General features: G+C 44.7%; 1 protein-coding gene and 1 pseudogene across 2 annotated transcripts in view; one reads left to right on the top strand and one right to left on the bottom strand.

Annotated features, from left to right (window-relative positions):
* The window catches only part of LOC147100008 (NT-3 growth factor receptor-like), a 945826-nt gene that overhangs the window by 125181 nt on the left and 793962 nt on the right, over positions 1–26683 (bottom strand). The gene's annotated exons all lie outside the window — the stretch shown is intronic.
* Positions 3412–6817, top strand: LOC147100011 (uncharacterized; annotated as a pseudogene).

Raw genomic sequence — 26683 nt, 5'->3', positions numbered from 1 at the left:
ATCTCGTATTGTGGCCACGTTATTGATGAAGAGGGGTTACATAAGTCCCCTGAAAAGATTGAGGCAGTAGTCAAGGCTCCAGCACCGGAAAATGTGTCACAACTGAGGTCGTTCCTCGGGCTGGTGAACTACTACCATAAGTTCTTACCAAATTTGTCTACAGTATTACACCCACTGAACACTCTACTGCAAACGGGGGTACCATGGAAGTGGAATGACGAATGTAAACGAGCTTTCCAGAAGTGGAAAGAATTGATCACATCAAAAGAGGTGTTGGCCCATTTCAACCCAGCACTACCAATTCGGTTGGCATGTGATGCATCACCCTATGGTATTGGAGCGGTGCTGTCGCACAAATTCCCAGACGGGTTGGAGAGGCCAGTAGCCTTTGCGTCGTGGTCACTAACCTCAGCCGAGCGCAACTACGCCCAGATCGACAGGGAGGCCCTCAGCCTAGTATGGGGAGTAAAAAAATTCAACCACTATCTGCACAGGCAGAAGTTCACCTTGCTGACTGACCACCAACCACTTGTCTCCATCTTTAATCCAAAGAAGGGCGTTCCGGTGATGACTGCACAACGGCTACAAAGATGGTCCCTTTTTCTAGGGGTGAACCAATATGAAATAGAGTATAAGGGCACGAAACAGCATGGAAACACTGATGGGCTATCACGCCTGCCACTGTCTACTGTGGAGGAAGCACCAGCAGTTTGTCCCTGTCGAAATATTTTATTCGGCGATAATTGAACGATTGCCAGTAACTAACGCGGATATAGAGAAGGAGACCCGCAATGATCCGACACTGTCTCGGGTATATGATTTGACGGTGAAGGGATGGCCAACACATGGCGACTCACTGTTGCCAGCATTCTCATCCAGAAGAGAACAGCTGTCAGTATGCCAGGGGACAGTGGTGTGTGGATCCCGAGTGGTAATTCCACCCAAGTTAAGGGAGAGAGTGCTCAATGAGCTTCACGAAGGCCATCTGGGAGGGGTGAAAATGAAAAGCCTTGCTAGGGCTTATGTGTGGTGGCCGGGGATCGATCAACAAATCGAGGACCTAACAAAGAGCTGCTCAGGATGCCAGAAGGTCCAAAATGCACCACCACATGCCCCTCTACACCCATGGGAGTGGCCCTCCTCTCCATGGCAACGGGTGCATATTGATTTTGCTGGTCCATTCATGGACTCAATGTTCTTAATAGCTGTGGATGCGCACTCGAAATGGCCTGAGGTGATCAAAATGTCCTCAACCACTACAAAGAAATCGATTGCAGTCCTATGGACCATATTTGCCAGGAATGGCTTGCTAGAGCAGATTTGCTCTGATAACGGACCACAGTTTGTGTCCGAAGAGTTTCGGAAATTTATGAGAAGGAATGGGGTAAGGCATTACATGTCCGCCCCGTATCATCCAGCCACAAATGGATTGGCTGAGAGGTTCGTACAAACCTTTAAAAAGGCGATAAGGGCCATGTGCGATGATGAAATTCCACTACAGCATAAGGTGGACAATTTCTTGTTAGCCTACAGAAATGCGACACATGCAGTTACCAACCAGACCCCGGCCATGATGTTCTTTAACCGAAGGTTGAGATCTCGTCTGGATTTGCTCAGACCAAATGTGCGAAGAAATGTTGAGGATAAGCAATTCCAGCACATCAATGAGAAGCCAACAAGGAGCTTCAATGTCGGACAATCAGTCTTGGCCCGTGACTACCGAACAGAGAAATGGCAACCCGGAACGATATGCACACGGCAGGGGCCATTAATGTACACAGTGGATGTCGGGGAGAACATTGTGAGACGCCACGTCGACCAGATCCTAGCGTCACAGGAATGAGTCAACCCCATGTCTCGCGTACCTGGGTTTGAACCCGACATACCGGTAGCATCTACCTCAGAAACAGTAGCAGCGGAACCTGATGAACTAACTGACGACAGGGGGCCAGAATCGCCTCCACACCAAGAACAAGAACCTCAGGAAAGGCGCTATCCAGAAAGGATCAGGAAGCCGCCCCAAAGACTGAATCTATAAATGGACTATTTCAGTTAATGTGCATATTAAAGTGTTAACTGTTATTTGAATGTTATGGGTACTGTTAATCTAAAAGGGGAGGAATTGTAGTGTATGTACCTTTAAGAGAGAACTACTTTTACAGCTCCTGTGTACTGTAGTACCGGCAGTGACCACACCTGTATATAAGCCTTGAGCATGCCTCTGTACTGTTAGTCTTTTCCAGTAAACACCTGTTGATTGTTAATTTACAGCCTCCGTCTAGTTATTGGAAAACATCATACTTTAAGAATCACGGATTCAACACATTCCTCTCTCACCTTTCCTATTCTTGATCTCTTCCCGCCTGTGGGACACCATGGGCCAGTAATTCCGGTCCCAACGCGTGAGTACGGACGGTGTACTCACGTGTGGGCCCGTTGGAAGTGCCGGATTTCTGCATGCACAGCGCATGGGTGGGAAACCGGCATTTCCTCTCCATCGAACTAAGGGGTTAAGAGGTCCAACGCGTGCGCGCAGGACTCTGCGCGCACGCGTTGAACTTCCTTTGTTTTGACAGGTTTGCGCGTGTGCAAGGGCCTGGACTTTTTGGAAATGAAAAAAGGAGGCGTAAGGAGTGGATTACTGAAGGTAAGTGGTTTATTATTTAAAATTATTAAATTTTTTCCACAGCTTCATTGTTTTTAAGGACTTTACAGTAAGGTAAGTTTATTTTTAGACCCGATTTCGTAAAAAATTACTTTTTTCAAAAATTTTATTAATTGTTTTTAATAGTTTGTTTTACAGTTATTTAGAGTTTATTTAATTATTGGGATGTTTTTTAAAATCTTTTGGGTGCCTGTACTTTTCATGAGTTTGACAGTCTTTACTATCAAACTCATGAATGAGTTTCCCCTCCCCTGATTGGCTGCAGAGTGCTCACCTGATCCCAGCCGGCACATCGCACTAACTACGCCACTGGATCAGGTAAGCACAGCGCGCCGACATCGGAACCGGGCCAGTGACAGGAAATGCAAGCAGGCCCGGGCTTCAGATGTCAGCGCGCAGGGTGAGTGCAGATCGGGGGCTTGCACGCGCGGCAAGCACCCGATCCATATATTTTCAGAACTGCTAAGCTGGTGGAAACACAGGGTAATCGCAGGGGTGGGGGGCACTTGGCCACTCACCTACTCCACCCCCCACCTCACCGCATGTCTTTTATATGCAGTGTGGCATCTTTCCAGCAGGCAGATCAGGGTCACAGTGGTGTCATGGGAAGCCATTATGGGGCAGAGTTTTCCTGAAGGGTCCCTCTGCCCCATTTTGCCAGACCACCTGAAAATGGGCACTTTCTTCCAGGAAAATCCTGGTCCTTATGTCTGAAAAAGAACACGCAGATCATCTCTTCCAAAGAGATGAACAGAGAGGAGCAATTCACCAGCCTATGCTTGTTGCTTGGACAGATCTGGGTAATTCAGAAGTTGATCAGACAGCGAGAGATCCAGATCAAGCCTTAAGCAAGAACTCCAGACACTTTTGAGTTAAATAAATAAATATTCCCCCAGCAACAAGCCACTGGCACCAAGTCACCTAGTAGCATTCTATCTGTACAGGAAAAATCAACTCTGCCGTGGGTGTCTCTAGTTATCGAGAGCAGCCATTAGTGACCGTGAATAATTGTACAAACTCTCTGATGAGACATCAGAAAACCGACCTTGGGATGAGCCAAGGTCAAGCAGTATGGATGGCATCGCTAGACCTCATTACATAAAGACATGTTTCAGAATTTAACATTACTCAGTTATCAGCAATTTCCTGTTAACGCGTTTTTGCTGTTTTTATCTGGAAATGTCAAACCTTGACAGGCTTGTTTACCAGGAATTCACATTGGGCATGGTGAATACATGCAAAAACTCATCAAATGGAAAACCTATCACTTTGGAACATTCTAACTGAGTTCTCTGATGCTTGAGTGAGTCCGCTGCCTTGTGCGTGAACCAGGATATCTCAGGTTCTGTGCCTCTTCTGTACTGAGCTATTTGATTTCAGCTGGGGTAGCAGTTACCCTGAGCGAGGCAGGGGAAATATCTGCCACTGGCACAGCCACCACTGTGAAGCATGTGCCCTTAATACAGATGGTACAGCTCTGCCCCCTTCAGCATCAGAGCCATACACTGGCATCAGGGTCATGCAGTGGACACTGCTCCACCATGAGGGAGTAGGTCAGGCAGGAGCACTAAGCACTGTGTGAGACACTAAGACAGAGGCCCTGTATACCCGTGGATCGCAGGGACAGAGGACACATCAGAAGCTAAGAGCTGATTCTTCTCCTCTTCTGCCTGACAAGGCCCCACACTTCAAACGTTTCCTTGAATCACTTTCCTTTCTCAGTGATCTTCTACGATGGCTCCAACGCATTAGATTGAGCACACCAGCAGAATTCTGGGTGCAAGTTAGAAACAAGAGAAGTAAAAATGGACCGTCTGGGGACTTTGAAATATAAACAATACTCCCAGGACCAATAAATGCAGGCAACTCGAGTCATATGAGATCAGCTGAGGGATGTCTGGCTTTCAAACGTCGATGAATCGTTGTATAAATTTAATACTTTGATTCTTTATTAAGACCTGACGAAGGTAATTTAAAGAGATGATTTTGAGTACTGATATTAATGAGTCACAGACCTTTCTCAGGACCACTAATCTATCTGGCATTCGCTTTGTTTGGCCCTATTATGTTACTGTATCCCTTACACTGGCTGAATTCAATAGTAATTAATTATTTAGGTGACTACAGGGAGATCTGCCCACTGTGAGATGGTATTAAATCAGATATAAACTGCCTGTTTGAATACCTCCAAAAGGGGCCACACAATGCACATGAGAGGCATGTGCGTGTACTTTTACCAATTCTGTACACATTGGAGATATGAGACACAGAGGGTTCTATCATTAACATTGTCTGTCCCACTCTCAAATACCATTTCTCCACCCCAATACTCACAAATTCCTGCTGCTTCAACACCAACACAGCCTGTCCCACACTCAAATACCTCCTTCAACAGCAACGCAGCCTGTCCCACACTCAAATACCTCCTTCAACACCAACACAGCCTGTCCCACACTCAAATACCTCCTTCAACAGCAACGCAGCCTGTCCCACACTCAAATACCTCCTTCAACAGCAACACAGCCTATCCCACACTCAAATACCTCCTTCAACAGCAACACAGCCTGTCCCACACTCAAATACCTCCTTCAACAGCAACACAGCCTATCCCACGCTCAAATACCTCCTTCAATAGCAACACAGCCTGTCCCACACTCAAATATCTGCTTCTTCATCCTCAACTCCGTCCATCCCGTTCTCAAATAGCAAGTTGTCCATCATTGGCACACAACCTGTTTCATTCTCGAATAACAGCTTCTTCATCCCATAACATATCCTGTCCAATTCTCAGATTTTCCAAGACCAATACAGCTCGTCTCACTTGCAGCTACAAGCTACTCCAATACCAATACAGCCTTGTTTTCCTTGCAGATACCAGCTCCTCCAACACCAACACACAGCCTGTCCCACTCCCAGATACCAGCTCCTCCATCACCAACACACAGCCTGTCCCACTCCCAGATACTAGCTCCTCCATCACCAACACACAGCCTATCCCACTCCCAGATCCTCCATCACCAACACACAGCCTGTCCCACTCCCAGATACTATCTCCTCCATCACCAATACACAGCCTGTCCCACTCCCAGATACCAGCTCCTCCATCACCAACACACAGCCTGTTCCACTCCCAGATACCAGCTCCTCCATCACCAACGCACAGCCTGTCCCACTCCCAGATACCAGCTCCTCCATCACCAACACACAGCCTGTCCCACTCCCAGATCCTCCATCACCAACGCACAGCCTGTCCCACTCCCAGATACCAGCTCCTCCATCACCAACACACAGCCTGTCCCACTCCCAGATGCCAGCTCCTCCATCACCAACACACAGCCTGTCCCACTCCCAGATACCAGCTCCTCCATCACCAACACACAGCCTGTCCCACTCCCAGATACCAGCTCCTCCATCACCAACACACAGCCTGTCCCACTCCCAGATGCCGGCTCCATCACCAACACACAGCCTGTCCCACTCCCAGATACCAGCTCCTCCATCACCAACACACAGCCTGTCCCACTCCCAGATACCAGCTCCTCCATCACCAACACACAGCCTGTCCCACTCCCAGATACAGCTCCTCCATCACCAACACACAGCCTGTCCCACTCCCAGATACCAGCTCCTGCATCACCAACACACAGCCTGTCCCACTCCCAGATACCAGCTCCTCCATCACCAACACACAGCCTATCTCACTCCCAGATACCAGCTCCTCCATCACCAACACACAGCCTGTCCCACTCCCAGATACTATCTCCTCCATCACCAACACACAGCCTGTCCCACTCCCAGATACCAGCTCCTCCATCACCAACACACAGCCTGTCCCACTCCCAGATACTATCTCCTCCATCACCAACACACAGCCTGTCCCACTCCCAGATACCATCACCAACACACAGCCTGTCCCACTGCCAGATACCAGCTCCTCCATCACCAACACACAGCCTGTCCCACTCCCAGATACTATCTCCTCCATCACCAACACACAGCCTGTCCCACTCCCAGATACCATCACCAACACACAGCCTGTCCCACTCCCAGATACCAGCTCCTCCATCACCAACACACAGCCTATCTCACTCCCAGATACCAGCTCCTCCATTAAGGTCACTGCCTTGCTCAGAAGCTTTCACAGATGGATAAAATTTCCCGATGTGGGACATGCATTACCCCCTCTGCTTGCCTCTGAATTTTATAGCAAAGTCTGTATTTTCTACTTCAGCACCAGCTGTGAAATGAATTGTCCATAAATAGTATGCCAGGCAGATGTGACTGTTTGCTTTCTGCTGGCTGACATTTTAGAGTTGCTTGTTGGGCAAAATAGGATGCGGGGAACCATGCCTGTGGTTATTAAAGAAAGAACTTGCATTTATAAAAGACCAGATAATCTGCTTTAGTAGTGTTGGTGGAAAAATAAAAATTGGCTAGGACATCAAGAGGACACCCTTGGTCTTCTTCAAAGAGTGCCGTGGGATCTTTTAACTAAGAAGTTAGATAGGGCCTCGGTCTAACACCTCACCCGAGTGCGTAGGTGAACTGGAATGCTAGCCTAGGTTATGTGCTCAGTCTCTGGAGCGGGCCTTGAATGTACAATCTTCTGACTCAGGTGCAAGTGTGTTACCCCCGAGCCAAGGCAGGTTTAAAAGTCACCTGTTCCAAAGTCCCATCATTCCAGGGATAAAAATCTTAAAGAATGGTTTTGTGTATGGCTGGTTCCTTTTGAATCATTCTCATCAGCTCCCCATATCGTGGACTCCAAGACCTGATGCCAAAAATTCTTAGCCCTGAAGGCTCCGAAGCCAGTATCGTACAAATCAAAATTAAATGATTGCCTCAAGTGTCTTTTATTGCAAGGGGGATGGAGTATAAAAGCAGGGAAGTCTTGCTTCAGTTATACAGGGTACTGGTGAGGCCACACCTGGAATACTGCGTACAGTTTTGGTTTCCATATTTAAGAAAAGATATACTTGCTCTCGAGGCAGTTCAGAGAAGGTTCACTCGGTTGATTCCGGAGATGAGGGGGTTGACTTATGAGGAAAGGTTGAGTAGGTTGGGCCTCTACTCATTGGAGTTCAGAAGAATGAGAGGCGATCTTATCGAAACATACAAGATTGTGAGGGGGCTTGATCGAGTGGATGCAGTGAGGATGTTTCCACTGATGGGTGAGACTAGAACTAGGGGGCATAATCTTAGAATAAGGGGCTGCCGTTTCAAAACTGAGATGAGGAGAAACTTCTTCACTCAGAGGGTAGTAAATCTATGGAATTTGCTACCTCAGAGAGCTGTGGAAGCTGCGACATTAAATAAATTTAAAACGGAGATAGACAGTTTCCTAGCTGATAAGGGAATTAAGGGTTATTGGGAGCGGGCAGGGAAGTAGACTTGAGTCTAGGTTTGGATCAGCCATGATCCTATTGAATGGCGGAGCAGGCCCGAGGGGCCGTATGGCCTACTCCTGCTCCTACTTCTTATGTTCTTATGTCTACCTTCTCTATTACTCAATTCAATTTGACTGAGTCATCGACATGTTTAAAATGAGGTCTTAAGGAAACAGAAAATTGGGAAGAAACTGCTTCTAAATACTAAATGAGAGGTGAAAACAAGGATTAGGTGGTGCGGTGGATGAGATGTTCTCCCTTCACCTACCTGACTTAGATTCATTATTGACCTGGACTGAGGGGATGAAACCCTCTAGTCACTGGCATCTGTTGAGCATTTGAATGGATTTAATTCAAACAGTTTCCATCCATTTCCTCGCACAGTTCACAAAACAAAATTTATGCTAAAATGTTCAGCAGAATTGTAATGAATAAAACAGTGTTGGCCATCGGAGTAGGAGAGTGGGGAGAAATAAAAAGAACTAGTGCAACAAGAGATTTCCGGAAGGGGACTTTATGAGCGAGAAGAATGCAGAGCGTGATGTTTCTTTTTCATCAAAAAAAAACCAGGAGAAATCTGAACAAGCTGCAAATGAAATTGCAGGAAATGGCACCTAGCTTTGAAACAGGCACTTTCTGAAAACACAACTTTATTCAGCGTGTCTATTGACACTATTGTATCAGCCAATAAGTTGTACTGTGTTAGCCAATGAGTTGGAGATGGGGTGGGACTAAAGGCAGGACTTGCAGCAGATAGTCTATTTACTAAGCAAACAGAGTTACTTAAACAACGCACTACTGCTACCAGTCTACAGAGTCTATTTTTTTTTAATTGCCTACGAACTACAGCAAACAGAACTCATGATTGCAGCAACGTCACCCGATAAAAGCAAGGTGATCATAAATGCAGTGAGTGGAGAATAGTTACATACAAATTATGGGTGTTAAATCAGTCCCAGTCACTTACAGCAGTGCTGTCTCCAGGTGAGAGTGACGGGGGAATTACCCAGTCATCTCCTTTCGGGCTGGGAATAGCGGTGTCATTATATGCAGCCAATTTTGCTAGCAGTAACAAAAAGATGAGCAGCCAATCACAATACACCTAGAACAATGACCGGGTACCTGAGCAGGAGATGTCCACACCAATGGGTCTGGCTGCCTACTGTGGCCAGTACAGATTTTTCTCACCTCGTGCATTTCCCAATCGACATTCCTAGAACTCCCTTTGGATGCATTCTCTGAGGCACCTCTAATTGATATCAAGGGAAGGGGGAAGCATTTAAATCTGCAATGAAATCTTTCCTCTATGTTATCCTATTACATAAATGGGGGTGGGGGGGGGCTCTAATATTGATATAAAACACAATAAACTAGTCCTTATACACACCACAGAATAAATGAATGCCGTGTTACACCAGTCACATTACCTGCCCAGTTACAGCTCATCCTTTATCCCTCTGCACTATCCGCACAACTCATTTACGCACAGTCCCTCACCTATCTGCAACTTAAACAGAATATTTCTGTCTACACAGTACTGTAGTTACCAATGTAATCACACACAGATGGGTCTAATATTCCACTCTTTTACACATGAAAACTGATATATCGAGACAGGCACCTCCTCCCTCACAGAAACGTAACATGGAGATATCAAGACAGCACGGTGGCATAGTGGTTAGCACTGTTGCCTCACAGCGCCAGGGACCCGGGTTCGAATCCGGCCTCGAGTGACTGTCTGTGTGGAGTTTGCACATTCTCCCCGTGTTTGCGTGGGTTTTCTCCGGGTGCTCCGGTTTCCTCCCACAGTCCAAAGATGTGCGGGTTAGGTTGATTGGCTATGATAAATTGACCCTTAGTGTTAGGGGGATTAAATACGTGGGGTTACGGGGATAGGGTGGGATATGTGTTGGTGTAGGGGTTACGGGGATCGGGTGGGATATGTGTCGGTGCAGGCTCAATGGGCCGAAATGGCCTCTATCTGCACTGTGGGGTTTCTGTGATTCTGTGATTCTGTGACAGCTCTTCCCTCACAGGAATGTAATGTGGAGATATTGAAATAGGCACCTCCTCCCTCACAGGAACATAATGGGATCTAATTCAGAACTGACTAACTCCTCCAACAGAAATCACATGGACTGTATAATCCAACCAGCAAAAATACCCTGTTCAGTGTTTCCTGCTCGCGCCAGGGGGTTGTGCTTCATTTCCAAAGGTTACTTGAACATAATCCATTGTTAACTGCTGGCTTTGCACTCTGCTCATCGCACCTCATTAGCAAGAATATTCTGTCAGTTGCTGACATCAGGAGTTGATACCAGGGGGTCTGTGAGAGTCTAGTGCTGGACCACGTATTCTGCACTAAAGTGACTCACAGCTACATCAGGAGCCTACCCATATTCAGTTAACACAGCAATGGCATTAATTACCCGCACTGTTACCTGGTACATTGAAGACAATGATGGAATGGAAGTGGTGAGGCTGCTAACTGCTGGCTGAGTACTGAATGTCATCTCTGACTAATGCATAACAGAACTTGGGTCAGTGCGATCTGTGCGGGGATCGAGGGGATATCTCTGAAACTAGCTTGTTCTCCTTTATAGTGGGCACGATGCCACGAGTGTGGTTAGTGGTTACTGGTGAAATCACCTCACAATATCAATCTCCCCTTTATCTTGGCCCAAAGTGTTTGGCATTGACAGAGCCTCACTGGGTGTGGTACTCAATGCAAAAACAAAAGCAAGCTGAGAATTTATTTCTTTAACAGTTGCTAACAAGGGCTGATCATTCACACCAGTCACCAAGCACAAACATACAGTGCATGAATTTAGCACCGACTGGTTCAGCGTCCTTGGGATGATTTAACGTAATTGGCAAAAGAATCAGAGGGGAGATGAGGAGAAATTTTTTTATACAGCGAATTGTTATAATCTGGAATGCACTGCCTGAAAGGGTGGTGGAAGCGGATTCAATAGTAGGGAATTGGATATATACTTGAAAAGGGAAAAATTGCAGGGCTATGGTGAAAGAGCAGGAGGAGTGAGACTAATTGGAGAGCTTTTTCAAAGAGCTGGCACAGGCATGATGGGCTGAATGGCCTCCTTCTGTGCTGTATGATTCTAGGACAGTGCTATAAGAGCTTCAATAATGTGGCACTGCAGTTCAACAGTCTGCATGTGTTCAGCCTTTATGCCAAGTGCTTTATGCCATTAAATCTCTTGGGTGATGAAAATTAATTTGGTGCTTACCAACTCCCCTCCAACGCAACACATCGGTGACAGGAAACTGTGGCACAGTGAGCTACTGTCAGAACGGACACTGCTCCAGACAACAAGCCAAAGCATGCTGCCCTCTTGGGAACAGCCACTGGCAAAAGCATCAAACCCCATCACCGCACAGGGTGTCTCCAACACCAGCCACCACGGCCCTTCCCCAACCCCCCCACCTCCTCAAAAAATCGAAATCAGATTCCAGTTTCCATATGGCAGAAGCCCAAACTATCCGAAAAACTCGTTGCGTATTCTGAAAAATGCTCCACAGCTGATGGCTGCCTCGCTCGCACTTTTAGAGACCCCGACAGTTTACGACACCGTTTGGAACCCTCGCTGAGGTCAGTATCCTGTAATAACTGTTTAAAATCCACCCACATTGCCAAAGGGCTGTCAGCCATTTTAAATAAACTTTATTACTTCACTGATAATCAAACATGAAATGAGTAACAGTGAATGTTTCGACAAAGGAGCAACAATCTGTTGGTAATTTTAGTGCTCACATCAATTTTACAATAATTTCACCCTAAATTTAGCTTGTAAAAATAACCACAATCCCATTATGCTTTGTGATGGTGAGTTACAGAGTACAGGAAACTTTGGTTTATCCGGAGGTTAACTGTCCGGAATGCTCGAGCCACCGGCAAAAATCAGGAGCCGTTTCATTTGGTTTTTTTTCTTTTTGTTGCTTTTTTTTCACCAGTCAGGCTCTGCAAGGTCTCGCTGAAGCTGTTGCTAAGCTACAGAGATGCTTGCAAGGTACGGCCGACTGTTTAGAAGCAACAGGGTTTGTTGCCAGATACGGAGCTCAAAATCTCCGTATGTTTCAACATTAGCGCTGGTTTGTCCGGCAGTTTTGATGGGACGGCAACAGCTCGGTCCCGTCGGTGCCGGATAGCACAAAGTTTCCTGTACTGTTAGTAACTAATAAAAACTAATTCTCAGACAGCATTTCAGAGAATCCTACCCATCGCTGCCAGGGTCTGTGTTCAAGCTGGAACAAAAAGGCCTCAGTCTTTTTTTTAGTTTTAAGCTCCCGTAATATCCCAATTATCGTCAAGGAGAGTTATTGAACATGTATTACAGATAACACCGTATGTGTGGGCAGCTTAGGTACAGAGCAACTTCAGGCTGCAGTTCAGGAGAAATTATCACTTCATTCTTAAAATGCTGTCACTGCTATTTGCTCCCCCTCTCCTGGGCTCCGATGCTCTTTGGCGTAAGAGTGTGGGGAGAGGACGGGATTGAGGTCCCTCATACATGATTCTGATTCAAACGGCTTCATTTTGAATTTTGAAAATCAGGAAAATATAAATGAAAACAACCTGTTTTGCACATCCCCGATTTCCTTCGTTCCACCATTGGCGGCCGTGCCTTCAGCTGCTTGGGCCCTAAGCTCTGGAATTCCCTCCATAAACCTCCCTTCATTAAGATGGAGAATGAAGTAGTTGACTCAGAGACTAGGGTCCTCAATTTAAATAAAGGAAACTACGATGGTCTGAGGAGCGAGTTGGGTAGGATTGATTGGGGAATGGCACTCAAAGGGTTGACGGTGGATAGGCAATGGCAAACATTCAAGGACCGAATGGATGAGCTACAGAATTTGTTCATCCCAGTTTGGCATAAAAATAAAACAAAAAAGGTGACTCAACCGTGGCTAACAAGGGAAATTAGGGATAGCATAAGATCCAAGGAGACGACATATAAATTGGCCAGAAAAAGCAATAATCCTGAGGATTGGGAGCAGTTTAGGATTCAACAAAGGAGGACAAAGGGATTAATTAAGAAAGGGAAAATAGAATATGAGAGTATGCTAGCAGGGAACATAAAAACTGACTGTAAAAGCTTTTATAGATATGTGAAGAGAAAAAGATTGGTGAAGTCAAGCGTAGGTCCCTTACAGTCAGAATCAGGGGATTTTATAATGGGAAACAAAGAAATGGCAGACCAACTAAATTCATACTTTGGTTCTGTCTTCACAAAGGAGGACACAAATAACCTCCCAGAGATGCCGGGGAACATAGGGCCTGATGAAAGGGTGGAACTGAAAGAAATCAGTATTTGTAGGGAAATGGTGTTAGGAAAATTGATGGGACTGAAGGCCGATAAATCCCCGGGGCCTGATAATCTACATCCCAGGGTACTTAAGGAAGTGGCCCTAGAAATAGTAGATGCATTGCTGGTCATCTTCCAGAACTCGATAGACTCTGGAACAGTACCCATGGATTGGAGGGTAGCTAATGTTACCCCACTATTCAAAAAAGGTGGTCGAGAAAAAGCGGGGAATTATAGACCGGTAAGCCTGACATCGGTAGTGGGGAAAATGCTAGAATCTATTATAAAAGATGTAATAGCAGAGCACTTGGTAAGCAGTGACAGGATTGGACAAAGTCAACATGGATTTACAAAAGGTAAATCATGCTTGACTAATCTACTGGAATTTTTTGAGGATGTAACTGGTAAAATAGATAAGGGAGAACCAGGGGATGTGGTGTATTTGGACTTTCAGAAGGCTTTCGATAAGGTCCCACATAAGAGATTAGCGTGCAAAATTAAGGCACATGGGATTGGGGGCAAGGTATTGACTTGGATAGAGAACTGGTTGGTGGACAGAAAGCAAAGAGTTGGAATAAACGGGTCATTTTCCAGTGGCAGGCAGTGACTAGTGGGGTATCGCAAGGATCAGTCCTAGGACCCCAACTGTTCACAATATATATTAATGATCTGGACGAGGGAATTGGATGTAATATCTCAAAATTTGCAGACGACACAAAGCTGGGTGGGAGGGTATGCTGTGAGGAGGATGTCGTGAAACTCCAGTACGATTTGGACAGGTTGGGTGATTGGGCAGAAACATGGCAAATGCACTATAATGTGGATAAATGTGAGGTTATCCACTTTGGTGGCAAAAACAGGAAGGCAGATTATTATTTGAATGGCAATAGATTGGGAGAAGGGGAAGTGCAAAGAGACCTGGGTGTTCTTGTGCACCAGTCGCTGAAGGTAAGCATGCAGGTGCAGCAGGCGGTTAAGAAGGCAAATGGTATGTTGGCCTTCGTAGCAAGAGGGTTCGAGTACAGGAACAAGGATGTCTTGCTACAGTTGTACAGGGCCTTGGTGAGACCGCACCTTGAGTATTGTGTGCAGTTTTGGTCGCCTTACCTGAGGAAGGACGTTCTTGCCATGGAAGGAGTGCAGCGAAGATTCACCAGGCTGATACCTGGGATGGCAGGAATGACGTATGAGGAGAGATTGTGTCGATTGGGCTTATACTCACTGGAGTTTAGAAGATTGAGAGGGGATCTCATCGAAACCTATAAAATTCTGTCAGGCCTGGACAGACTAGATGCAGGAAGAATGTTTATGATGGCCGGGGAGTCCAGAACCAGGGGTCATAGTCTAAGGATAAGGGGTAAGCCATTTAGGACTGAAATGAGGAGGAATTTCTTCACCCAGAGAGTGGTGAACCTGTGGAATTCTCTGCCACAGAGGGCGGTGGAGGCCAGTTTATTAAATATATTCAAAAAAGAGTTGGATATATTTCTTAAGGCTAAAGGGATCAAGGGATATGGGGAGAAGGCAGGGACAGGGTACTGAATTTGGATGATCAGCCATGATCTCATTGAATGGCGGAGCAGGCTCGAAATGCCGAATGGCCTACTCCTGCTCCTATCTTCTGTTTCTATGTTTCTGTTTCTATGTTTCTCTCCTCCTTCAAGTTGTTCCTTAAAACCTACCTCTTTGGCCAAGTTTTTGGGCATCTGTCCTAATATCTCCTTCTGCGACTCGGTGTCAAATTTTGTCTGATAACGCTCCTGTGCAGCGCCTTGGGACATTTTACTACATTAAAGGCGCTATACAAATGCAAATTGTTGTTGGCGTTTGAGATTTTCTCCCAATTCAGCACACTGCCTGGTATCCTCAGTCTCCGAACTACAGACAGCTCAGAGTCTCAGCTTTCTGTGGATGTTGTGTCACTGTATTGTACTATTTCCCTGTACTAAACTGTGTAGCTGTACAGTATTAGGTACTTGTATCATGTATCTGTGCTGTATTATACTTTGCCATAGATGTTTACCATGTTCCTATACAGTACCATTAACCTGTTTGATGTAACTGTATGGTATACCTGTGTATATGTATGGTATACCTTTTTTGTACAGTGTACCTGTACTGTATACTCGCACCCTATTCTTGTACCATCTTAAAACCTTACTAAATAATCAGCCAACCACATTAATAATAAACTGTAAAACTTTAATTTCATTGAATAAATCTTCTGAAATCATTACAATTTTACTTATGATTCTGAGAACATTAAAAATTCAACAAAATAACCTGAAGAGAAACAGCAAATTAAAGTCTGATTGTAGAGAAACTGTTTCCTGGTGGTCTCTCGGAGGTGACGTGAACTAAAGAATCTGTTGGGCCTTTAAAATGGGGGTGGGCGGTCCCACAGGACAGGAGATTGGAGTCTGTATTGGAGACTCCTGAGATCAGGATGCAATAATGAAGTCTCTCTGGTCCCCAACTGATTTCTGCTGGCGTGCTGGAACCCGAAGCATACTCCTCACTAACCCATCCACAATTTTACTTTACACACTGACACCAAGTAGTCTTTCATAGTGCGGAGATTACATGGGGAGCCGGGAGCGCGGGAGACGGGAAGGGAGAGTCACAGGTTTCATTTCTGTGAACGTTCTGCAAAGTGCCTTTTCTTCTTCTTTCAGGAATGATGCTATCAGACCCCGACAACAAAGCACCTGATCCCGCAGTAGTGGTTAGATTTGAACGCAGGGGCTAGGGCAAAAGGATTTTCCTAACTAAAGTGGAATGAATCCTTATGTTCTTTTAGAAAAAAGCTTATCCCACGTGTTTAAAATGACAGAATCACAAGAGTGTTCCAGCACAGAAACAGGCCATTCAACCCATCAAATCTCTGCCACTGTTTTTCTTCACAGGTGCCATCCATTCTAACCCAACTCTCCTGCTCGCTCCCCATACCCTTTAATATTCCTCTTTTTCACACAATTCCCATTTGTAGAATTTGCGGTTTCTACTTCAGCGACAGTTTGTGGCAGGGAGTTTCACATTCTAACCACACTCAGTGTAAAGAATTTTTTCTTAACCTCCCTTTCAATTCTTTTCACGATTCTCTTAAACTAATACCCTCTCGATACCATCTCACCGTGGAAACAATCCATCACTTTAACCCTATTACAACCTTTTGTGATACTGAAGATCTCGATCAGGCCACCCCATGAACATTTTCAGCTCTAACAAGAAAAGTCCTAACTTCTCATCGTCTGCTGTTATGTGCCTGGGATCAAAGGATTTTGTTTGTAATGCAAAGCACACCACACAGGGCTGTAGAGTTTGGAGGAGAGTATTCCTATGAGGGAAACAGGCTTCGGCAATGATGAGATGATAGCCTAGATTTTTCAATCAGTATTATTTTACTGCTGCCGTTAAAATCCCATCACTTGGAAAATCTGTTGGGTTGTTGGTGGGTCTCATCCTCTCCTGTCTACAATACCCGGCCTCCTTGAGAAAGTCAGCTAGCAAAGGCAACACTCAGCCGGGACCATCCACTGAATCCCAGGTGGTACTGCATGTTTGTTATCAAATAAGATGACTGTGTCTCATTGCTACCACAATGCCACAAGTGTCTTCTTCTTAGAAAGGCTCGAGACCATCGAAGTCTTAGGTTCCATCCCCAGTCGGTGCTGAACTCAACCCAGGGCCGTAGTTGGGAGCTATCATTGGCCTCAGTGCCTCTGCATTAGGGAGGGGGAACAAAATCAGCAAGGCTTCTTGCTCCTGTTTGTTAACCAGTGACTTCTGTTAGAAAGTGCACAAGGGAAACGGAACAAGGGACAATGGCTAAGGGAAAAGGATAAGAGACAGCAAAGTGAAAGGGAGGGTTATCAGCGTCCAATAACCCATGGACGTGTCTCAGAGTGCAGTAACACAGGACTATCACAGATGTTTCTGAGAATGCAGTAATGACTTTTGGAAGAATGCTGAGGGGCACAAGGGGCTAACAGGGCGACAATGCAGATGTTATCATCATGGAATGATCTTGGGCTTTGATTCATAAGTGGTAAGAGGCTCCTTTTCATCCCCTTGCTTGCGCAGGCACCTTCATCCCTTTTTTTAACCTCTTCTTAGAACTTGAGGCTTTCTTCCGGTACAGTGGATTTATAACAGACACTGTTCTTGACTAACTCGAGAGTCAGTGGACTGCCAGCTTTTCTTGGATCCAAGGGCTGGATGATTCCCTTGGTCACTTTTTGTGGATGGACTGCGGCAGTCTGTGCAATTCTCACCCAATATCATTAAACCTTCACACAGTTGAGGATGTGAACTCATGGTGCCTTTCCTCACCCCTAGTGAGAGTACTTATTCTTGCTGCAGTATGGCTTCCATGGACAGCAACTGCCCTACAGCACCTCACCCAAAATGACCACTTGGGTGTGATTAGTTGGCAGGATATTTGACTGTGAGGGGCATCACATCCAGGCCAGAGACTTTCCTCACCTAATGTCACATATGCACCCACTCACAGGATAATGAGCAGAAGATGGTACTTGGGCTGATCTTCTCCCTCCCTAGCCCTGGGTTGCTGTGTCAATTGTAGGCCTAGGATTGATCTTGGGACTTTCTACTCTGTACGTACCACACCAGGCGAATGGTGAATGGCTGCTGCTTACAGAGAAAGAAAATAAGCAAGGACACGAGGATAGGCACGAACGGAGGCAAAGGTTTTAAGAAATGAACGACACGTGAAATACACTCAAATCTTTGGCATCTTGAATCTAACTCTCCTGGTTCAGTAGATCAGGTCCCAGGGTGGGTTATGTATTGTGGCCGGCGGCTCTTTTGAACCTACAACAGGAAAAAAAAAACACACAAACAAAAAAAAACACAGAAAACATCAAATTAAAACAATGCAAATAAAATAGGAACTGGAATTAAACAGGGTGAAACAGAACTGAAACTTTAACTAAAAACACAAAACAACTTCGACAGCTTGGAGATTGAAGAACTTGGAATTATGTAGCACTTTATCACATCTCTCACAAATACTTCAAAGCGCACTGCGTACAATGAATTACTTTGAAGTGCAGTGACTGTTAGCAGTTAGAAAAATGTTGCAGTCATTTGGCACATAGCAAGACCTTGTAAATAACAATGAGATAAACGACCACTTAATCTGTTTTTGGTGGTGCTTAAGGGAAGAATGTTGGCCAGGACATTGGGAGAACTCCCTTCTCTTGATTCACCCCATGGGATCCTTAATGTCTCGAACAGGCAGACGGGGCCTCATATTAATATATTCTGAAGGACAGCATCTTCGACAAGGCAGCACTCTGTCAATACCGCACTGGAGTGTCGGCTTCAATTATGTGCTCAATCATTGGTGTGAAGTTCTGATAAACCATTCAGCTCGATTCTATTTTACACTAACACAAAATAAGCAGCAAACTCTGAAATCTCTGGAACTACAGTCCTGCAAAAGGAGAGGAGTTTGAACATTTCACCCCGTAAAAATTCACTTTAGACAGGACTGAGAGTAGACGAACATCTCTCTGCTACTGGAGTAATGTTCTAGTGGTACAGAGTGCTGGGTTTAGGATTCGATAATGGGGTCCAGGGCACACAATCTTTAAGTTTGTTTCCAATAGATTTAATTTTGCAAAACTTCTGAATTCAAATTTGAAAAGTTGCCATATCGCAAATGCTCGTACTTAAAGGATAGCTGATGCAACCGATCCACCCTCAAAACCTCTACCACTGAGTGGGTATGGACTGGAGACAAGTGACTTACCAGACACAGACTGGGAGAGAGTGACCCAGTAAATACAGGCTGGGAGCAAGTGGCCCAGCAGATACAGCCTGGGAGAGAGTGACCCAGCAGATACAGACTGGGAGAGAGTGACCCAGCAGATACAGGCTGGGAGAGAGTGACCCAGCAGATACAGACTGGGAGAGAGTGACCCAGCAGACACAGACTGGGAGAGAGTGACCCAGCAGATTCAGACTGGGAGAGAGTGACCCAGCAGATACAGCCTGGGAGAGAGTGACCCAGCAGATACAGACTGGGAGAGAGTGACCCAGCAGATACAGTCTGGGAGAGAGTGACCCAGCAGATACAGACTGGGAGAGAGTGACCCAGCAGATACAGTCTGGGAGAGAGTGACCCAGCAGATACAGTCTGGGAGAGAGTGACCCAGCAGATACAGACTGGGAGAGAGTGACCCAGTAGATACAGACTGGGAGAGAGTGACCCAGCAGATACAGACCGGGAGAGAGTGACCCAGCAGATACAGACTGGGAGAGAGTGACCCAGCAGACACAGACTGGGAGAGAGTGACCCAGTAAATATAGACTGGGAGAGAGTGACCCAGTAGATACAGGCTGGGAGAGAGTGATCCAGCAGATACAGACTGGGAGAGAGTGACCCAGCAGACACAGACTGGGAGAGAGTGACCCAGCAGACACAGACTGGGAGAGAGTGACCCAGCAGACACAGACTGGGAGAGAGTGACCCAGCAGACACAGACTGGGAGAGAGTGACCCAGTAGATGCTACAACCTCTACGGACACTTTTGCAATTTTACAATAAGCGGATTCCGTACAGTATTTCACCTCGCAAGTCACAGGACATGTTTCCTTCTCTTCACTATCTGACTCCCTAATGGGCGTATTCACACAGCTCAGGCTGGTTTGCAATCCTATTTCTTCACCCTCGATGGTCTCTGAAGTGGGTACAGTCAGGGGGTGGAGAGAGGCAGGGTAAGGAAGCAGTCACTTCCTTAGATTATTTCACCTGAACTAACTGTGAAATTGAAACCACTGAAAAGGAGAACCTATAAAGGGCAGCTTCTCATTGTCAGACTCTTTCTCCTGTAGTTCAGTGGTACCAGTTACAGATGAAAAGGAAGTTTGCAAAGGTGCAGTGTAACATAAAATGCAACAGGCACATCTTTCGATAAAATAATAAACAACGAGAGACAAGAGAAAACTAGAGGTACAGAAACCCTTGATCAGGAGGAAATCAGACCCAACGACCTCAGTGAAACCGTCTTCCTGTATGACACTAATTAGCTTCACTTCATAGGAACAGGAGTAGGCCAATTAGCCCCTCGAGCCTGTTCCGCCATTCAACGAGATCTCGGCTGATCTGTGACCTAACTCTGTATAGGCAGAAGGGCACTGGTGGCGCAGTGGGTTAAACACTGGCCTTTCGTCCCTGGCGCCTGGATTCAAATACAGTGTAAAGTAACAATATGAGAGTCTCTGCTGTCTGTGACCATATAGCGTTCCTGTGTTACAGGCTTCGACCCAAGTGATGGGCTCAGGTGACTTCATAAACCATGACCTGATTATAATTGGCATCTGTAGACAGAGATGAAATAAGAGCTCACTGCGTCAGTTATTTTTATTGCGCTGGTTATGACTGGTTTAATTTGCTTCTGGGTAGTGCGTTTTCCAGGGTTGGTAGCCCTGGACTAACTCCCCGATCCAGCCCAAAGTTGTGGCCTCAATTAAAAGGAGCAGATCTGCTCCAGGATGCAGGGAGCTCCTCCCTGACAGTGATTTCACAAAGTGTCGAGTCTCATTCAGGCAGGCAATTTGACTTGATTAAAAATATTGTAATAATATGTTGGTTGCTCTATTTTTACATAGGTATTGGCGAGGGACTTGGAACAAGCAATGCACGCCTTCATTAATTCACATTAAATAACCTGAAATATAGTCAGTAATACTAATTCCCAGATGGCCTGTAATACAGTAGGAATAATCGGTAAGGCTACTCCACATTGGAGTCATTTATGGACCAGTTAAATGCTGCAATGGGAATATGGTAGTGTTGGAATTCTGGGCGGTTGAGACCAAATGGGCCAAAGGACCTCTTCATCTGAACCATGCCTTTGAAACTATCTACCTCTCTATATATACAATATATATATGCACCTAAAGAGCTTGCATCTAGCACATGTCGCCACATCTCAAGCATCATAACTGGTATGCAAATCTTATGTCGCACTTGCACCTGATTGGTTGAAAGTTTATATTCATAAAACTGCAATAGATCCCAACTGAACTGGCAGGCATGCACCAATCAAAAGCAGGTGTTTAAACTTCTAAAGAAAGACTACAAAGGACACGTGAAAACAAGAGATCAATGATGAGTAGGCAGCAAAAGCGACCAATAACAATTGAAGACAAACCCATGAAATCGCACCAAATAGGTTTGAAAATCCTGTTAGCCACCACTTTGGACTTTTCCTCACTTCACTGGAAGTAAGGCTTGTAGCATAACATAGACATTAAAAATTACAATATTTGCAAGAAAATGATTAATCTTACCTATAGAAAAGCATTTCTGTGTTTAGAACGAGTCAGAGGGTGGTGAATCTTTGGAATTCTCTACCCCAGAGGGCTGTGGATGCTCAGTCGTTGAGTATATTCAAGACAGAGATCGATAGATTTTTGGATATTAAGGGAATCAAGGGATGTGGGGATAGTGCAGGAAAGTAGAGATGAGGCCGAAGATCAGCCATGATCTTATTGAATGATGGAGCAGGCTCGAGGGGCCAAATGGCCAACTCCTGCTCCTATTTCTTATGTTCTTATCCCCTGCTTTTGAAGTGTAGTATATATTATCTGTCAATCTCAAATATATTAAAAGTCTTGTGTATGAGCAAACCTCATATAAGTGCCATACTTCCTGTAGAAATTTCCTGTCACACATATTACCTTTGTGCTTTTTTGTCACAGGTTTCTGCCACTATTACTTCAATTTACTTAGAGCAGAGAAGGTTAAGGGGTGATTTAATAGAGGTGTTCAAAATCATGAAAGGTTTTGATAGAGTAAATAAGGAGAAATTGTTTCCAGTGGCAGGAGGGTCAGTGACCAGAGGACACAGATTTAAGGTAACTGGCAAAAGAGCCAGAGGAGACATGAGGAGGATTTTTTTTTTTAACGCAGCGAGTGGTTATGATCTGGAATGCACTGCCTGAAAGGGCGTTGGACGCAGATTCAGTAATAACTTTCAAAAGGGAATTGGATAAATACTTGAAGGGGAACAATTTACAGGGATATGGGGAAAGGGCAGGGGGAGTGGGACTAATTGGATAACTCGTTCAAAGAGCCGGCACAAGCCTCCTTCTGTGCTGTATCATTCTATGATTCTATTCTATTCTCTGATTGAGTTTTCCATGCCTGGTTTGCAGTGTAGATGGCGCTGTTGCACACCTCTGAGATTTTTCCCCAACCCAGATCATGCGATTGGCACCCCACCAATTTTAATGGGAAGGAATATCGGGAGTGGTGTAAAATGGCCGCTCCTTGCTCGCTTCCTGGATATGTTCCATTGTGCAAAGTTCTGTGCCAGGACCGCTAATTCATAAAATCTGTCCCTGAAGAAACCTCCAATAGCAACAGTAACTTAGCCTTGAATTCACCTCAAAATGGCCCTTTTTAGTCCACTTCCCAAAGGGAACACCTGAGCATAATATACGATTTGTTGTAACATAATATCGTATGTAATAAAATACAGTATGTAAAACAATACACTGCAATATAATAAAGTCTATAATTTACTATAGTCTCGAGAATACTGTAGCCCAGTATAATTTTTGGTAATATAATATAGTTTATAATATAATGTAGTCTGTTAGTTAATAGTCTCTATTATATGCTGTAATATAATAGTCTGTAATACACTGCAGTTTGTAATCTAAAATTACCTATAACATAATATAATCTGTAATATAACAGTCTATAATAGTGTTTAATTGTATATAACATAATATAATACATCTACTAGTCTGTTGTATAATAATGGAAGCATACGATGAAATAAGGGTCGCTAAATTAAATTAACACTGGAGAAGAAAATCAGGAGAAATTTCAATTTTTTTTTAAAGATGTACATTTTATTTCTTAGTCTGTTGTGTAATATAATAACAGTCTGTAATACAATAGTTTGTAATGTAAGTCAGTACTATGTTCAGATATATAATATTGTCTGTAATACATCATATAATAGTCTGCAACATAGTATAGTTTGTAATATAATATAATCTGTAATACAACTTAGTCTGTAATAGTATGTATTCTGTAAATTTAGCATTGTCTGTAATATGCTGTAGTCAGTAATATAAATATATTATAAAGTGTAATAGTCTCTTATAAGCCCCATTTATTTAGTGCAATTCATTCATATGAGGTGTTTTGCGATAAATTTCTGTTGTTGTAAGACAGAATGTGATGTAGGTGTTAGCGACTGATCCCATTTAAAAAGCTGATGAGTGTTCAGTGATTCTGTTGGCTGTTTTTCTCAAGTCAGGGCTGGAGGCGCACTGCTGCCACCCTCTTCCTGAGGCATTCATGTTTATTTAATTTCACAGACGGGAACAAAATGAATTTGAATGGAGTGTTTGTTGTTGCCCAGCTGTTAAATAATGCAGAGCTAGCACAGGTTAAACAAATCCCTCCACTGAATGACACTCGCTGTCAAGGCTGTAGGAGAACGGGTTCAGTGAATAGTCTGTTCAGAAATCATAGAAATATCACACCACAATCAACAAGAGAGCCCTCCGTTTTAACAATTGATGAACCTTACAGCAGATGAAAAAAGATTCAAACCACTAAGCCAATGACGGAAAAGCCACTTCTCAGAGGTGGCTGTTGCTGACACATAAGTGACTTAATGAATACTAAATAAATAAACCGTTTCCCAGGAGTGACCCAGCCTCTGCTCACTGTCACCAGTGCGGTGGGACCCTGCCATACTCAACAGGGCTGCAATCTACTTACCAAACCGAGTATTTGAGAGAATGTCAATACTTACAGTGCTGGGATGGACTGATCCAGGGCCCAACATACAGGAGGATTCAGCCTCAATATTGCACCGCAGTGGGTATAGACTGATTCAGCTCCTTCATCGGCTCTCAGCAATCAATAGGCTGTGCTAGTTCTGATTTGAAAGGTCTCACCCAAACTATTAACCTGTTTTTTTTTTCTCTATCAGATGCTGACTGTGTATTTCCCACATTTTCTGTCTTTACTGTATTGTGACTGTCTTTTTTTCAAATGTTCAGACCAGTTTCTCCCCTCTTATCCAGAAGGTGCTGATTCTTGCTAGGGTGCAGCTCCACATGTGTATGTCTAGACGGTGAATATTGGCAGGGTATTGAAACATGGGGGGGCATCACAACTGAGCTGGATCCTGTTCTCATTCACATAACTCGGGGCACTGAAGCCAACTGTAGCACACTCACTGACGTAAGAAAACTACTAGGCACTTGGTCTAAGCGTTAAACAAAGCTTTAATCAACTGTTTTACAACATGGAGGTCTAGTTGTGTCCTTCACTAGTTCCTGTAAAAGAATGTCCTGCGCAAGCTGGGCCCGTGCCCGAGTATTTATACTCTCCCTGGACAGCGTCACCCGCAGGCCGCTCAGTATTATTTCAGAAGTCTTTCTTTCATGAATGACTGATTCATGTCACTCACCATCGCCCAGGCTGAGATTGACTCACTCAGAATGGGATCTTCCTGTTCTGTATGAGTCAGCTCTTCAATGGCTGAACTTGCTGAGCCATTGCGGAGGCTACTGGGATGATTGTGCTTTTGTTTCATATTTTCATTTATTACATATCCTTTATTGTTATGTTCACTATTCATAACTCTCATATTACACATCAAATGAACAACTGCCCAAGTGTGAAGATATTGCTCACCATCCCTCACTCATGCCACACTCTCCACACACTAAATCTGCCATTAAAACCACTTCAAAAATAATCAAAGGATTTCACATCTCTCTGTAGAGCTGCCCCTACCTCCCTCACTTCCATTAGCACAGAGAAAGCTCACGGCTTCAAATCGCACTCTTCCAAGTTAGTATGAGGTTCGAAAGAGTGATCGGACCCTTTAGGGAGAGTACGAGGTTCCAAAGAGTGGTTGGACCCTATAAAGAGAGCTGAAACCCTCCAGAGAGCGATCAGGCCCTGCACAGAGAGCATGAGGCTCTAAAGAGTGCTCTGACTCTCCAGAGAGTGACTGAGCCCTTCAGGAAGAACACAGGACTGGAGAATGATCAGGCTCTTTCCAGAGAGAGCTCAGAACCTGGAGAGACTTGGAGCCTGTAGAGATTCCAAACAGAAGAAAGAAATGCCCCAAACACAGCCAGCTCCAGGGAATATTTCCGAAACAGAAGCTTTTCTTATGGGTTGGTGAGGTGCACAGGCCACCTAAAAATTGGGTCTTCCTTGCATCCAGCTTTAGCAGAATTGGCAATATACTGTGGGATTTAAGTCTACCGTACAAGAACCAAATGTTGGGAGCTGGTGTCCCAACACCTCACTAACCCAATAAAAAGCAGCTAGAAACTACAACCACCACAGTCACATCACAAGATCTTATCCACAAAATACATTAATGAAATGTATGCATTTGGATGGTACTGGATTTCCCATAACTAGGAGGTCACAACAGTAACTCCTTTCACTTGACTGGCGTGAAAAAGCTTACTGTTTACATGCGTCTGCAGTTCTTGTGAATTATGAGGCTTTCATGCTGATGAAATTAGCGCGGCAGCCGCTGCTATTGAAGTGATAGCCCACACATTCTGATTATTTGAGACAGTGAAGCAGGAATTTAATAAGAAGCAGAGATGAAGATATTTCGGGGCAATAGCAGTTCACCAATGAATTTCATAATATCACGTTAAAAGCTGCACCGGAGATAATGGGAGTTGATGTTTGTTTAATATTTATGAAATACAATCTTGTTCTGAAACAGACATGCTGATATAATTCAGCTTATTATTAAAACACTTCAAATTCAGGAGAAAAATTCTGAGCTCTGTAATGTTGCCCAATCCTCCTGCAATGATTGTCTGACTTCTCTTTTGTTTCTATGACATCTGTCTCGTTCTCATTGTTTGAACTCAACCCAGACTGACACTGGGGTCAATTGTGTTCAATCCACTCCAGTTAATTATGGTACAACTATCAAACTCACTCTTTCCATAGACCATGAACAAGCTATCCTGTCACGCCTGTACCCAATTTGCTTAATCTTCTAAGGGAAGGATTCTGTCTCCAGCTGCATGTGGAGTTTCTTGTGTGGAAAAGTCCACTTTCATTTATCATTAACAGGAGCCAAAGTGAAGACACTGGACTGAAAATGAAGAGGATGGGATGGGGGGCCTGCAGCAATCTCAGGTATTTGATAGGAGCTGAAGAGAATGGAATGGGATGGATGGGATGGGTGGGAATGGGATGGGATTGGGGGAGGGTTGCAGCAATCTCAGATGTTAGACAGAAGCTGAAGAGGATTGTA

Source organism: Somniosus microcephalus, chromosome 27 (assembly GCF_052327205.1).
Source record: "Somniosus microcephalus isolate GS21.2 chromosome 27, FLI_Smic_1.0, whole genome shotgun sequence".
In the NCBI taxonomy this organism is placed as follows: Eukaryota; Metazoa; Chordata; class Chondrichthyes; order Squaliformes; family Somniosidae; genus Somniosus; species Somniosus microcephalus.
This window is presented reverse-complemented; position numbering and strand designations above follow the sequence as displayed.